We start from the raw sequence: 17293 nt of genomic DNA on the forward strand, positions 1-17293 counted from the left end.
ACCCCGGTGGGTCTCCACCATGTTTTTGGTCGTCGCCAGTGAAACTCCGGCGAGCCAACGTGGCACACTTAGTTAACACTAATGACGCCATTAGCTAATCACTATGCCACTGACGGATGGGCCCCACGTGCTAATTAACCCTGGATTTTATTCCCTGTTTAACTTAGACTAACCCACCGGGCCAACATGTCAGGTTGACTTTGCTGACGAGGCAGTTGACTGGGCCCACACGTCAGCGACCCTAACCAGCACTGGTTCACTGACTAGTGGACCCCACTGGTCAGGTTTGACCCGGGGCAGCCCTGTTGAGGTCAGCATGACGTAATGCTGATGCAATAATGTAATTTCTGGATTTATTTCTATTCAGGAAATTCTAGAAAATTGCCTAAACTTCTAAAAATCATAGAAAATCAACTGTAACTCCAAATGAAATAAATTATATATGAAAAATTATCAGAAAAATTCAAGGAATCCATTTGTACCATTTTCATGCATGTTTGAACAATGTTTGTCCTCTGTTTTGGACAAAAGAAATAAAGGGCATTTAAATAATCATATATGGAGTTGGAATTTGAATCTTGTATTCAAACCAACTTCATTTAAATCATAACTAGTTGCATTAGCTCAATCAACAGCATATTGCCATGTCATGATCATGCATCATATTGTTGCATCGCATTGATTGTGTTCTTCCTTGTTTGCCGGTAATAGTCCCCTCTCGGTAGACGCTGCTCCGACGCTGTGATCGTTGACACTGATGAAGACTCAATGTTATCTTCAGAAGTTCTAGGCAAGCAAAACCCCCTTGTTCATTCCGATAAAATCCCACTCTCTCGCTCCGGCTCTCTTTTACTGCATTAGGACAACAACGATTCATCTGTTACTTGCTGCGGTAGTTGAACCCCTTATCTTCTGCATGACCTGTCATTGCCATAGTAAATAGATGAAACCCACTAGAATGAGTAGGAGTTGTTTGAGCCCTGATGTGCCTACTCATTCATGCTTGTTTGTCATGCCTGCTATTGCATAGAGTTGTGTCGGGTCTAATTCATCAGGGATGAATCGGAGGTGTGTGAACATGTCCTACTATGTGGGAGCTAAGTGTGTGAACACGATTTGGTAAAGGTAGCGGTGAGAGGCCATGTAGGAGTACATGGTGGGTTGTCTCATTGCAGCTGTCACTACTAGGAAAAGGCATGCTAGTGGCGCACCGAATTTGCCTTCTAATGGCGCACTATCGGTGCGCCACTGGCATCACGCCATTAGAATTAAATTCTAATGGCGCACCACCGGTGCACCATTAGTATCTGGTGTTCTAATGGCGCACCACGTAGTGCGCCATTAGTATAGCCTGCAGTGCGCCATTAGAATGCCTCCCAGGGGGCCATATGTACCCATGTGCTTTGGCATTCTAATGGCGCACCAGCAGTTAATGCGCCATTAGTGTGATGATCACAGTGCGCCATTAGTGTCTTGTGTGGTGCGCCATTAGTATGAATATTTGGTTTTATTTTTTTTGCTTTTCTGATTTTTGCACAGGTTACAAAATATATTATTGGACAGAATATAGACAGCAGCACACAGCAACATCAGATTCATCAAATACAATAGAATATTAGTCTCCGAATACAATTCATCATATTAGTCTCCGAATTCAAAAGACCGAACAAAGATAAAACATTACAAGTCTCAAGACCGCGAGTATCGAGTTTGCCTTCACATTACAAGTCGATATCGATCATCTAAACTACCATCACATAGAAGAGAGCCGTGGTCATCACGATGAACATCATCACGATCAAACTGGTCTTCATCCGGTTCCTCCAATGCTCCCTCCTCTCTCCCTCTAGATAGCGGGCGTATCTACATTCGTCTTCCGCCCTAGTGGTGTACCCTTTGTAACTGTTACTGCTGAAACGGTGAACCTGTCTCTGACACTCCTCCCAGTCGTCGTAGACTCCGGGAACCTTACCCTTGTACACGACATACGATGGCATCTCTATGCACAAGCCAAACAACAAACAATACATAAGCAATATGTAAGTATGCAACAAAAGGATCGGAAGAGAAAAGCAAGACATTAATAGCACGATTCATGGTCCTACTAATAAATAACATCGATTACATCTAAGTTGAACGACTGTCCAAACCAAAGAGACATACGAATTCATTAAAGTATAATTACAACATGAGTCAATCAATGTTTCAGAACTACACATCACTACTTTCGACTCGACTCATCGGACAGGAACGTGGATGAAGCCGCCGTCTGTCGTGATGGTCATGAAATCGCGGTGTTGTCACCCTGCATTTGTAGCATTTCATCTATCTCACTGTTGGACGGTTGATATCTGAGGAAGAACTGCCCCAAGGTATGAAGGACATCTTGATGGATGATGTCCGCAAACTCTGACTAGATGCGAAAGAATTCTTGTCTGAGGTCTGCGTCCTGGACTGCCGACAAGCTCGCGGCCCAATCTTTGAGATTATCTGGTAGCAGAAGTTGATGATGGTCCCTTACGATCGCCCGCATGTGATGGAGGGCATAGTAGGCATCCTTCTGACCGCCAGGCGGCTGCTTCACGCAGCAGAACTTCGTATTGTGTGAGAACATGTGCTTGCCGTACTTACGAACTGCCCTGGTGAAGGTGCCTCCAGATTTGGCGTAGGCGGGGAGAACATCATCAAGAACTTTCTTGACATTTGTGTAGTCTATCTTGGAGTTACGATTCGGGTCTAAATATGTGGCCATGGAATATTTTGGGCTTAAGAGGATGAGTGTGCAATGTGTGTCACTGCACAGAACACGGAATGTTAGAAAAAAAAGAACGATCGAAATCTAAGAAATCATATGTTACGAGGCGGTTAAGGGATGACTTACTCGGGAAAGTAAGCCACAAGGAAGTTATCCTTATCTGGGTTTGCCAGAATGACGCCTTCGAGGTGTGAACTCGCAACTTGGCGGTCCCCAGCGTTGCTCAAGTGCTTGGCACACATGTAGCAGGGGTCGACTATCATGATGTCCGGGGTCTTGTCTCTAATGATCCGCATCTCCATACTCAGCGAAAACAGCCGAACGAAGGTGTAGTGCAGCGGATGAAGGTTAAACATAGCAAAGATGTCATCAAACCGCAGGACGATCGTACCCCCGATGTCGCCATCCACAAAGCCCTTGCCCTCTGGCACCTTGGCCATGAAAACCGGGTATGCCACATCCTTCTCTCTGAGACGCCGCTTCTCCAAAGAAAGAACACTGTCGTGCAGACTCCGCATAGCACCGGTTGCAGCATTCAGCATATTCGACGGTAGCATCGCCCTACCCGCCACATGCACCCTCCTCGAGATATCCTTAGGTGAAGGTGGCCCGTCCTGAGCACGGATCGAACTCGGTGCCGGCTGGCTCGCACCGGCGCCCTTGTTAGTCTTTTGTTTCCGTCCCTTCTTCTTGATCTCCTGTAATGGGACCGAGTTCTACTCACAGACCGCCTTCTTGAGCGTGTTGGGGCTGATAATATTTCGCACCTCAGCTATCTGAGGCTCGGTGAAGGCGGGAGCTGGAGGCGTGTCCTGAGAACTAAACGCCAGACGACGCCTGTTGCAATTGGATTTCTCCGCCGTACCAGCTAGATCGCGGTGGTCTTGGTTGGGTTCTTGAGAAAGAGGCCCAAAGAACTCGTCAGCGTACCCATGTTCGGCAAAGTACTTATCAACGTTGGTAAATGTACCATTGTCGTTGTCGTCGCCATCTGGATCCTGTGCCATAGGGCTGTCCGGATCCTGTGCCATAGGGATGTCCGGCAGGTCCGGTAGCGTTGCGACGTTCTTGCCATGGCTTGGCGCCGGCACGACTGGCGGTCTTGTCTGTGGGGTGGTGTCCCCCGCCCCCAAATGAATCTGGCTCTTCGGCCAAAGCAGGGGCCAGTTTACGCAGGCACTGAGGGTCATCTCATCTTCTTCATCGGCCCCAGCGGGTCGAATCAGAGGTAACAGCTTGTCGCAGCCTGGCAGCACCCGAACCACTTCAACCCTATACATTGTGGGTGGCATCGGATTACCGTGGAACATGGGGTTGCCCGGTTGAACGATTCTGCCCTTGGCGTCATCGACCAACTCGGCGCCCACGAAGTGCAGAAGAGTGCAAGGAACGTCGGCGGTGCCCTGTGAAAACATGTACTATAACATCCCAAAATTCTAAATTTTGGAATGTTATAAACAAATAGATAGATTTGATTGATTGTTTGATTGAGTGTCTGAAAGTGAGTGAATTCGAAACTTTTGAAAGTTAAATGAGAGGGAATAAAAGGACTTTCCCAAACTTTCATATTTGCTTTCTGATCTCCATGAATTCAAATTCTTTTCAAACACAAAACCCCAGAGAGAAGATGACATGACTTCTTCCATTTATTTAAATGACAAGGGGTGTTGAAAATATTTGAATTTCATTTGAAAATATTCCCGATTCTGGAACTTTATGCAGCTCAATGATTTTCATGAGAGAAGATAAAATGACTTCTTCAAATTATATGAAATATGAGTTGGGAGTTCAAAGAATTAAATTCAAAGTTCTTTTGAATTTATTTTCAATTTGGAGTTATTTGATTTTTATTCAAATTATTTTTGTCCAAAAATAAAATATATGGAAATTAGGGTAACATGATTCCCTACAATAGAAACTTGGAGAAAAATTAATTTGAAATCATTTTGGTATTTTTAAAATAATTTTAGTTGGACTGTAATAGACCAGTAGCACTCTTTGATTTATCTGAATTTGTGTGTATTTTATTTGGTGCTACAAAAATGTTCACGTTGTAGGAAATCTTTTTCTGAAAATTTTGATATATTATATGCCCATATAATATTTACCTTTATTTTCTTTTTCCTTCTTTTTTCTCTCTGTTAAAAAAATCCCTTCGCCGAACTGGACCGGCCCAGCTCCTGCCAGGCCAAGGCCCAGCTCCGCGCACCGCCTTCGTCCCCGTCGCCGAGCCGGACTCCAGCCGGAGTCCGAGCCGCGCCCGCCGCGGCCTTGCCCCTTCCCCACGCCTCCCGAGGCCACCCCTCCTCCTTAAATACCGGGCCACCCCCGCCCCCTCTCCCTTCTCTCTCCTCGTGCCGCCACCGCACTTCTCGTTCGCTGCGCCGCAGCTGCATCTCACCGGAGCCGCCGCCTCTCCCGCTCCTGCCGCTGCTCCGAACGCCACTGCCCCGCGCCGCAGTTCGCCGCCACCTCCTCGCCGCTGCCGCGCTCCGCCGCCCACAGCCACCACCGCCGCGTAGCGGCCTCACCAGAGCCGCTGCCCCGTCTCGCCGGAGTTGACCGCCGTCGCCGATCTGCCGCCGCCGCCGACCCGCTGCCGAACCGGTAATAAAACCGCCTGGTTCGCCGTTTTTTTGGGTTCGGTTTTCGTTTAAAAAAACGGTTTAGTTTTTTTTAATTAGATCTATTTAGAGAACGTTCTCTGTGTAAGAACTAGTTAATGAATGTTCGCCCTTTAGTTTTTTTTCTTTTTCTGTTATTTTTCCGGCCAGGGACCTATATGTGAGGATTATCTTTATAGTTTAGCCCCTGTTCTTCAAACAATCATAACTTTTTGCTCGTTAGTCCAAATCCAACGAAACCAACGCCCACTTCTTCGTTACGATGTCCTCTATCCATTAATCCAACTCAAACATGTTTTTGAAAAGTTTAAAATTTGAATTTGATCAGATTTGAATTCAAACTTCGTTTGATCATAACTTGAGTTTCGTAGCTCCGTTTGAGTTGATTCTTTTTGCAAATCGAAGCTCTTGACCTAAACATTCTAATAAGGCCAAATTCACATAATTTTGGTACTGTTAGAAATTGTTTTATGTTGCAAGAATTATTTGCTTGGTTTGATGTTTTCCGAATCGTCTTCTTCGTTCTTTCTGATCTTTTGAGTGATTGCTTATGTGTGGTTACTATTGTTTGCTTACGATAGATTGACCGGAGTGTGATGAGTAGATCTATCAAGATTTTGAGTGCGAATCATCTTCATCAACTTTGCAGGCAAGTTCACACTTTGATCATACCTTTTCTACAACCCAGTTTTATTGTATTAGATCAATCCTCACACATTGCATGATTAGGATCTAATTAAATTGTGGGATGGGAAGTAGATGAGGTAGTACCTATTACCTGTATTATTATGAAACCTTTGGGAGTTACTTCTACGTTTGCTTATTATGCCATGCTATGCTAGTAGACGTGGATTGGGTGAGTGATATCCATGACAAATGTGAGTTGATAATTTTAATGGTTTATCTAAGGTGGCAACTTAAACACACATCTGGGTGGATTGAGGCACCTGATGTCTATCAGGACTTGCCTGTTTTTTTGGACCGCCACCCAGGCTCAAAGGGATCATAAGATAATTCATGCTAGAAACTTCCGTGTGCAGCCACATGCTACTATGGACTCTGGCATAGTTGACTAAGTTGTGCGAACTCTTACGGGGTGGACTAGCAGATGTAGGGGTTGTAGGTGGTACGGTCTACCCCACATGTAAGGTGCTAGCGCTTCTGAAAGACTATGTCTCGGTCATCCGTCTTCTCAAACACCATGTAGTGCGAGAAACCAAACGGAGGCGATCGAGTCTTGTGGGGAAAAGTGTGCAAACCTCTGCAGAGTGTATAAACTAATCATGATTAGCTGTGTCCCCAGTTATGGACATCTTGAGTATCTAGTTCTTGGATTATCCTGTTGATCTCATCACGTTACTTTAAATGAATATTGTTGGGTTTAATGATGTTACTTAATTGGGATTGAGAATGCTGTCAACCATTCTCAATGTTCAACAACCACCATGATAGTTAAATAAATTTATTCCTTTGCAGTAGGGAAAAATTGGCTTTACGCAAAAACCTTATAACCATAGAGCTTTTCCACCAGCCATATATGCATATAGTGATAGCCATTGTTCATCATTTTCTCTATGGTGTGAATTTGCCAGTACATTCAATGTACTGACCCATTTCGGGCTGCAACGTCTCATGTTGCAGGTTTCTTACGTCGAGTAAGTGATACGTTAGGGTTACGATTTCTACACTCAACTTTGCCGTTGGTGTTGATGGGAATCCACAACCTTGTTGTTTCCGCTATATGGATTGAGGTAATAGTATTTACGTTACTTTATACATGTGATTTACCTCTGTTATAAATCCTTCGAGTACTGTGTGTGTCAGCATACCGATCCAGGGATGACACTTAAGCACAGAGACTTGACCCATTCGGGTCGGGTCGCTACAAGATGGTATCAGAGAACATGTTGACTGTAGGACGTGACCCTAGAAACTGGCAAGCCCATGGCAAAGATTTTTCTCTACAACTTTCCCTTTCAAAAAGATCTTTTATCTCTCTTCTCTTCTGAGCTTATTCAAAAAAATTCCCTTTAGTGAGACCATACCCCTTTCCCCTTTTGACCCCATGAAGATTCCACTAATGAGACCACTCCAAGAAGTATAGGATATCAGACAAGTAAGACCATTCGGAATGAAGAGGATTTTACCATACATTATGATAATGGAAACTACAGCTATGAAGACTCTGAAGAACTAGAAGAATTTGAAGGCTCTGAAGAATCCCTAGATTTGTATGACATAGGAAGGCTACCCTTATGGAACTTGGCAGACTATGAAAGTTGTCAATCCCCGAGATCAAGGTGTATTGGAGAAAGACCAAAACATGGATAGTTGAGAATTCGAAGTTTTGAAAACCCTAAGGCAGGAGATATCAACTATGGAGAGATAGCTCATGGAAATGACAAGAGAACAACCACGGCTATCCATAATGTCATCCCCCGCTGATACTATTGTCACCGTGCTGAGTTAAGGATGCATTTCTTCAGAATGGATTGGATGGAAGAAGGCTGATGGAGCACCTATCAGCAAGATGAAGTTTTAACCTTAGCCGGTGTATCACCAGGATCTGGAGTAGTACATCAAGAATTTTAAAATGGAGCTACAAGAAGCCGTATTTTGACAAGGAGCATTTCGTGAAGAACTTAGGTCCAAGAAGCTGAAGTAGCAAGCTAGAGGAGCAAAACTCGAGAAACCGGAGATTCGTCAGGAACTAGACCATGGTTCATGCCAAGGATGTTGAAACCTAGAAGCTTGAAATGCAACTCCAGAATATTAAAGGATGTCACGAGAGACTTCGCGTCAACAGAGTTGATCTGGCAAAAGAACTTGAGAAAGGCAAGCATGATCGGAAGAAGCCATTGGAGGCATGAACAAGACTTGAAGAGTTTGGCGACGTTGACCTTAGAAGACCAAACCCCTGTTATATACCTACGTTAGATGCGACGTTTGTGAGCTGTCATTTGTTTGATGTTTTTCGACAGCCACAACAAAAATTTGTCTTTTCAAAACTGTTGTTTGCATTGTGTGTATCCCTCTCCATCTCTCTTATCTCACCCCAAACCCACATGGACCCAATAGCGGATGAATGGAGATGAGCTTGTATTTTCTGGACCGATGGGTCAGTTGGAGACAGACCAATGGATTCAGAACATGGAGGATCATATGGAGAACAACCCTATAGTCAGAAAGGATATGACCCAGCATGCTCTTCAATGCTTTGAAAGAGGTGCTGCTACTTGGTGGAGGATGTACCAAACCATCAATGGATGGCAAGGAGTAACCACTTGGAAAGAATTTAAGTTGACTTTGCCAAAGTCTCGGTTTGTGTCCCAGAAGTTGAAACCTTATGGAAAGGATATGAAGAAACATGGTGCAGGCAAGATTTGTGGAGAAATCGGACACACCCATAAAGAACACAAGGATGAATGCCCTAATTGTGAAGGAAGTCACCCAGTTGAAGAATGCCCAATTAGACAGATTACTTGTTTCTTGTGTGAAGGGACTACCCACTATCCTGCTCAGTGTCACATTTACCCCATGGTACAACGAACCATCCAGCAGAAGAAAGAAGCAATGAAAGGAGCCCTTATGGAAAGTTTAGAAGAACCTATGATGAAGGAAGATGTCGAGGACACACCCAAAGAAGAACCAATTAAACCCTGCACCAAGTCATGCTATTCATGTGGAGAAGAATGACACATCTCCCAAAATTCTTTGAATGGGGATCTAGTAGAATTCTCGGCTGAGGAAGTAGAGTATGACCCACAGGAGATAGAAGCCCTGATTGGAATGGAAAAGTCCAGGAAGAGAAGCAGATTGGATTCCAGGAAGAACCTGAGTCATATCACCTGTTATAGGTGCAAGGAGTCAGAGCACTACCTCAACAGTTGCCCAAAAAGGAAACCCCGATACTTGTTAGAAGTAATATGTTTTAGTGGTAATGGAGCAGGGCACTTTGCCAGAGAATGCCCCAAGGAGAAGGAAACTTGTGCTAGGTAGTTGAGTTTGCAACAAAAGTAATGGAGTAGTAGAAGTGAGAACATTTTCTTGAGGTGTTGAGTTGAGACATGTAATGGAAAAGCGAGAGATTGTAATTAATTGAGAGTGAATAAAGTTGCATCGTTGGTACTGATATGGATTTTATGAGTTTTTACTCTATGAAGAAGGATTTTGACCATTTTTTAGGATAAGAGAAATATGGTCTATGGAAGATTTGTGCATTTTAAGGGTGGTAGTACCCTGTAAAGAACCCTTGACTCTTGGAAAAGATAAGGATACTCCACTGAGTGGATTTCAGACAAAATGAATATGAGTTTTGTCTCGATACGTGCGATACCCCAAGAGTGTGTGGGATGAAGTTGGAGACGTCAGTTGTTTGGACCAAATGTGATCAAGGAGTCAGACGAGAATGTTAAGTTGATTCGAGATAGACTGAAGGTAGCTCAGTCCAGGCAGAAGAGTTATGTAGACTCAAAAACTCAAGGAGGTAGTCTACGAAATTGGAGACAAAGCATGTCTTCATGTGTTTCCTCTGCGAGGAGTTAATCGAATTGGAGTTAAGGGAAAGTTAGCCCCGAGATTTATAGGACCATACCAACTCTTGGAGCGTATGAGAGAAGTGGCCTACAAGTTTGAGTTACCCGAATGACTGTCAGGAGTTCAAGATGTGTTTCACGTTTCCCAGTTGAAGAAGTGCCATGCAGAGATGGCCAATATTCCCTTGTAAGGACGCTTGACCGCGGAAAGGATAATGATATTCCACGAAGTGGAATATGGACTTCATAAGTATAAGTTTTTATCTCGGTATGAGGGATATCCCACGAGGATGAAGAGATGAATTACTATTGGATATAAAGGAGGTATGATGTCGGAAATATGGATCAATGGAAACTCCATGATGAGTCTGAGTAATCATGTCCTAGTTTGGTGCCAATAGAAGGAAGTAAGACAATACAAATGGAAGGATTTAAGAATACTAGGAAGTTGGATGTTTGGGAAAATAATCAGTTGCCCCTAGGATGAACTCAAGGTTTACAAGTGATGAGATGGGCCATAACCCACAGGCCCCAGGACCTGCCAAGAAGCAAGCACATTCTTGCTGAAGGAAAAACCCTGGAAGTGGATATACCTTTGTCGACAGACGATCTTATAGGAGTAACACAAAACCTGAGAGTTGTGAAGAATGATAGATGTTTGTTTGGCTTGCAGAATCTATGGATTTATCCGAACTTGGTTCGTCGACAAGAGAAATTCTGCAATGCTTGTGAGGATGACTGAGTGTTAGAATGCGAGATTCGCTAAACTGTATACAAGGTAATGATTTGGGTGCGGGATGGATTGATCACCATACCGACTTACTCTTATTATTCGCCTTGCTATATGGGATGGTAAATTTGAGTGACTTGCCGATAGTAGAGAGACGATGATATTAAACCTTGTTAAACCTTAGAATGGTATAGGTATTTTTCCCTTGTACAAGGCAGCTTTGCCAACTGTAGGCTATATGGTGAGGATCAACCAGACCCATTTACTGCAGGAGAAACCCTAAATTGTTGACCACCATGAGATGTCGATAGTTGATTAGTATTGGCGCCAGACCCGTCAGCTAAGAAGACCCAATCTCGGAAGAACCTTACCAAGATGAAAGGATAGAAAAATTGTGGTAAGGTTAAGCCACTACCAGAAGAGCTCAGAGAAGGAAATTTTCTCGAGGATCTGAGAAGACCGACACTATCAAGAATAAGGATGGAGTATATGAGTTTTAATGGAACAAGTAACCATGCTTCTAAGGGTGGTAGCACCCCAGACCCCGGAGACGATTGATAGATTTTGAGGAGACCCCCAAACCTTAACCTATTTCTTGCTAGCCTCTCCGAATCTCGAGGACGAGATTCATTTTATGGGTGGTAGGTTTGTAACATCCCAAAATTCTAAATTTTGGAATGTTATAAACAAATAGATAGATTTGATTGATTGTTTGATTGAGTGTCTGAAAGTGAGTGAATTCGAAACTTTTGAAAGTTAAATGAGAGGGAATAAAAGGACTTTCCCAAACTTTCATATTTGCTTTCTGATCTCCATGAATTCAAATTCTTTTCAAACACAAAACCCCAGAGAGAAGATGACATGACTTCTTCCATTTATTTAAATGACAAGGGGTGTTGAAAATATTTGAATTTCATTTGAAAATATTTCCGATTCTGGAACTTTATGCAGCTCAATGATTTTCATGAGAGAAGATAAAATGACTTCTTCAAATTATATGAAATATGAGTTGGGAGTTCAAAGAATTAAATTCAAAGTTCTTTTGAATTTATTTTCAATTTGGAGTTATTTGAGTTTTATTCAAATTAAAATATATGGAAATTAGGGTAACATGATTCCCTACAATAGAAACTTGGAGAAAAATTAATTTGAAATCATTTTGGTATTTTTAAAATGATTTTAGTTGGATTTTAATAGACCAGTAGCACTCTTTGATTTATCTGAATTTGTGTGTATTTTATTTGGTGCTACAAAAATTTTCACGTTGTAGGAAATCTTTTTCTGAAAATTTTGATATATTATATGCCCATATAATATTTTACTTTATTTTCTTTTTCCTTCTTTTTCTCTCTGTTAAAAAAAATCCCTTCGCCGAACTGGGCCGGCCCAGCTCCTGCCAGGCCAAGGCCCAGCTCCGCGCACCGCCTTCGTCTCCGTCGCCGAGCCGGACTCTAGCCGGAGTCTGAGCCGCGCCCGCCGCGGCCTTGCCCTTCCCCACGCCTCCCGAGGCCACCCCTCCTCCTTAAATACCGGGCCACCCCGGCCCCCTCTCCCTTCTCTCTCCTCGCGCCGCCGCCGCACTTCTCGTTCACCGCGCCGCAGCTGCATCTCGCCGGAGCCGCCGCCTCTCCTTCTCCTGCCGCTGCTCCGAACGCCGCTGCCCCGCGCCGCAGTCCGCCGCCACCTCCTCGCCGCTGCCGCGCTCCGCCGCCCGCAACCACCACCGCCGCGTAGCCGCCTCGCCGGAGCCGCTGCCCCATCTCGCTGGAGTTGACCGCCGTCGCCGATCTGCCGCCGTCGACGACCCGCTGCCGAACCGGTAATAAAACCACCCGGTTCGCCGGTTTTTTTGGGTTCGGTTTTCGTTTAAAAAAACGGTTTAGTTTTTTTAATTAGATCTATTTAGAGAACGTTCTCTGTGTAAGAACTAGTTAACGAACGTTTGCCCTTTAGTTTTTTTTCTTTTTCTGTTATTTTTCCGGCCAGGGACCTATATGTGAGGATTATCTTTACAGTTTAGCCCCTGTTCTTCAAACAATCATAACTTTTTGCTCGTTAGTCCAAATCCAACGAAACCAACGCCCACTTCTTCGTTACGATGTCCTCTATCCATTAATCCAACTCAAACATGTTTTTCAAAAGTTTAAAATATGAATTTGATCAGATTTGAATTCAAACTTCATTTGATCATAACTTGAGTTTCGTAGCTCCGTTTGAGTTGATTCTTTTTGCAAATCGAAGCTCTTGACCTAAACATTCTAATAAGGCCAAATTCACATAATTTTGGTACTTTTAGAAATTGTTTTATGTTGCAAGAATTATTTGCTTGGTTTGACATTTTCCGAATCGTCTTCTTCGTTCTTTCTGATCTTTTGAGTGATTGCTTATGTGTGGTTACTATTGTTTGCTTATGATAGATTGACCAGAGTGTGACGAGTAGATCTATCAAGATTTTGAGTGTGAATCATCTTCATCAACTTTGCAGGCAAGTTCACACTTTGATCATACCTTTTCTACAACCCAGTTTTATTGCATTAGATCAATCCTCACACATTGCATGATTAGGATCTAATTAAATTGTGGGATGGGAAGTAGATGAGGTAGTACCTATTACCTGTATTATTATGAAACCTTTGGGAGTTACTTCTACGTTTGCTTATTATGCCATGCTATGCTAGTAGACGTGGATTGGGTGAGTGATATCCATGACAGATGTGAGTTGATAATTTTAATGGTTTATCTAAGGTGGCAACTTAAACACACATCTGGGTGGATTGAGGCACCTGATGTCTATCAGGACTTGCCTGTTTTTTTTGGACCGCCACCCAGGCTCAAAGGGATCATAAGATAATTCATGCTAGAAACTTCCGTGTGCAACCACATGCTACTATGGGCTCTGGCATAGTTGACTAAGTTGTGCAAACTCTTACGGGGTGGACTAGCAGATGTAGGGGTTGTAGGTGGTACGGTCTACCCCACATGTAAGGTGCTAGCGCTTCTGAAAGACTATGTCTCGGTCATCCGTCTTCTCAAACACCATGTAGTGCGAGAAACCATACGGAGCCGATCGAGTCTTGTGGGGAAAAGTGCGCAAACCTCTGCAGAGTGTATAAACTAATCATGATTAGCCGTGTCCCCGGTTATGGACATCTTGAGTATCTAGTTCTTGGATTATCCTATTGATCTCATCACGTTACTTTAAATGAATATTGTTGGGTTTAATGATGTTACTTAATTGGGATTAAGAATGCTGTCAACCATTCTCAATGTTCAACAACCACCATGATAGTTAAATAAATTTATTCCTTTGCAGTAGGGAAAAATTGGCTTTACGCAAAAACCTTATAACCATAGAGCTTTTCCACCAGCCATATATGCATATAGTGATAGCCATTGTTCATCATTTTCTCTATGGTGTGAATTTGCCAGTACATTCAATGTACTGACCCGTTTCGGGCTACAACGTCTCATGTTGCAGGTTTCTTACGTCGAGTAAGTGATACGTTAGGGTTACGATTTCTACACTCAACTTTGCCGTTGGTGTTGATGGGAATCCACAACCTTGTTGCTTCCGCTATATGGATTGAGGTAATAGTATTTACGTTACTTTATACATGTGATTTACCTCTGTTATAAATCCTTCGAGTACTGTGTGTGTCAGCATACCGATCCAGGGATGACACTTAAGCACAGAGACTTGACCCATTCGGGTCGGGTCGCTACATGTACAGGGCGTCAGGGATGCCCAGTCAAAGGCAAGGAGATGAAGTCATTGGCCGAGAGGCTTAGTTACCATGATGCCGTCGAGCTCGGCTAATGTCGAGGCACCGCCAACGGCGGGCGTGCAACTGACGGAGGGGGCGCTTGCTGGCGAGGTGCCGGCCGGCATACACCCGGGTGCATTAAGCTCCAATGCCCGTGCCGGCGCCGGAGACACGAATACCGCCTCCACCGGAGACACCAATGGCGCCGCCGCCGGAGACACCAATGGAGCCGCCTGCGCGCTGTGCGAGTTGGTGGCCGTGAAGCTGGGAACCGGGGAAGGCCCCTGTTGGCCGCCCTCAATCCACGTCGTCAGCCCATGAATCAACGTAGGCACCATGGTGTTGAGCGTCCTTCCAAGTTGTCGTTGCACTTGCTCTTGGACAAGCTCCGGAATCCGCGCCACTTGTGCCTTGAGTTCTTCAACCTCGCGTGTTTGGCTTTCCGATCTGGTCTTTTTCTCCTTCCGCACACCAGTGGTATAGTATGACCCCCATTTTGTGGACAAGCCTTTGCCGGCCATACGACCAGCTGACGTCGGCTTAGTGAGCTTATCCTTGTTTTTCATTAGTTCAACGCCCTATTTAAAGGGGTGTCGAAAGGGGAGCTCTTAGACGACCCCGCGCTACTGCTTTCAGTGTCCTGCGAAAGGAACGTGAACCATTTAGAAATATTGGGGATTAATTAGAGTGCAACCATATGGAGCTAATTACGTGGGGGTGTATTCCTTACCAGAAGAAGCTCAAGTGCCCTGGTCTTCGGATCCATGGTAAGCTCCTTTGTTATCGGGTCCTCCTTGTACCGGGCCCTGACATAGTTCCTGGTCTGCTTGTCACCGCTGTATTTCTCGAAGCGGGGCGGTAGGCCTTGCTCGGCACGCTCCGCGTCCTCCTTGTCCCATATAGGCTCCGCCACTCTGTAACCGCCGGGACCGAGTTTGTGTTCCCCTAAGTTCAACTCCCGCATTTCATTCCCCCACTGACTTGATTCGGAGGTTGCACTGCTCTCGCACTTGATCTTGAACTCCTTGTACTCATCTTCGCTCATCAAAGGATATTTCGCCTTGATCTTCTCATAACTATCACCTTTATCAATCATTCTCTTCATCGCGCTTTTCCAAGTAGACAGGGCCGTTCTTCGTGAGGGCGGCACTGTTCACTTTATTCCCTGAGAGGCATGTGTTTTGAAATTCGACGGGGAACTTGTATCGTTCGTGCAGCTTCGTGAAGAGGAGGTTGCGCAAATTCCTCGGTCCTTATGCCTAAGGTTCTCAGTGTTGATCGAGACGGTGCTCCGGAGAATGCACCCGAGCTGAACCGAGTACCCCTTGACTATATGTTTGGGCTCCGCTGGATTCCCGTCGGAGTCCACTTGAGTGAATTCCTCCTTGACAGTGTGGAGCGCATTCGGGCGCCAGTCCTTCCTTTGCTTCTTCGGTTGGCTGCCATCTGTGTGTGCGCCGCCATCATCAATGGTGGCATCCTCGGCGGCACCATCAGTGGTGTCATCCCCGACGCCACTAGGGGTTGTGTAATTAGGATCGGTGTCTTCTGCGGCGTCCTCATAGCGGTGAGGTTGTTCCTCCATCTCCTGGGACAGCTCCTAGAATTGCTTGCCGCCCGAACCACCGGCCTCATTGTTGTGGGCCATGTTTCGCTCTAAATAGGAAAAAAGGTTGGTCAAAAAGTTGGTTATTGTCAAGGAACAAGATCATGGTCTCATCATTTAGGGTTTGTCGACACCGAGGCACCCTAAAAGCCTAAGCTTTCATCATTTAGGTTTTGTCGATCCCGAGGCACCCTAAAAGCCTAAGCGTACATCATTTAGGTTCTCATCGACACCGAGGCATCCGGGGCAGCCAAGTTAAGTTTTCATCATTTAGGGTTTATCGATGCCGAGGCACCCTAGGTTGGGCCTAATCACTTGGCACTAATCACTTGGCTCTATTGCCACATATGGTTTAATACAACAAGAATAAAGGGGCAGTTGATCCTACTTAATTAAGTACTAAGATACCCCGGCCCATGCATTAGTAGCAAGTACCTCATATGTCTGATTTTTAGCAAAGTCATGCTAAAATTCACGGAAAATTTCAGCATGACCTTTGCTGAAAATAGGACATATGGAGTACCCGAATTTGCCGGAACGGAAGTTAATCGACATTCCGGCAAACTCAAGGGCCTCTCGGGGTACCTGCAAAATCATCACGACACGAAGGGCCTCTCAAGGGCCTCAAGCAGCAGCGGCCCTTCACGAGCGAACTCAATGAGTGTGAACCAACAGAGTGTGGGTCACCACAGATTCTGTAGTCAAAAACCTTCAGGACAGAGTGAAAATAGTTACAATATGCTTGCAAATAATTTTTTTGTAACTAAGGCACAATATGCTTGCAAGTAATTTTTCTGTAATAGTCTTGCCCCTATTTGAAGGACAAGCAAATAGATACAATGGGTAGCTTGGCACAATCCTAAGGCACAATCCTCTGACTAATTCATCACTGTAGGCTGGCATGAAACACACTCCTCCAAAAAAGCCTAAAATTCCACTATTATTGCATGTAAAAAATCCTAAAATCCACAAGTATTGCCTCTAAGAAAGCCTTAAAAGTCCACTATTGTTGACAATCAAAATATGATCTGAACTGTAAGGAGTTAACTGAAAAATGAGTGTTAACTGAAGTTTTCCAATACAGATCATAACTGAAGTTATTCATAGAATATAGTGACATCAAATGTAGTTAATTAGTCTTAATTGAATCTTAGTAAGGTTCATTCTGAAGTCAAAAGTCCCCAAACAGTGAAAGGGAACAAACAAAAAAATGTTCGGGAAATTCCAAAAGAGTCTAATGGTATGGGTTGGTTTTTGGTTCCAATTTGAAAACCCAAAA

This window comes from Triticum aestivum, chromosome 5A (genome assembly GCF_018294505.1).
Source record: "Triticum aestivum cultivar Chinese Spring chromosome 5A, IWGSC CS RefSeq v2.1, whole genome shotgun sequence".
Lineage (NCBI taxonomy): Eukaryota > Viridiplantae > Streptophyta > Magnoliopsida > Poales > Poaceae > Triticum > Triticum aestivum.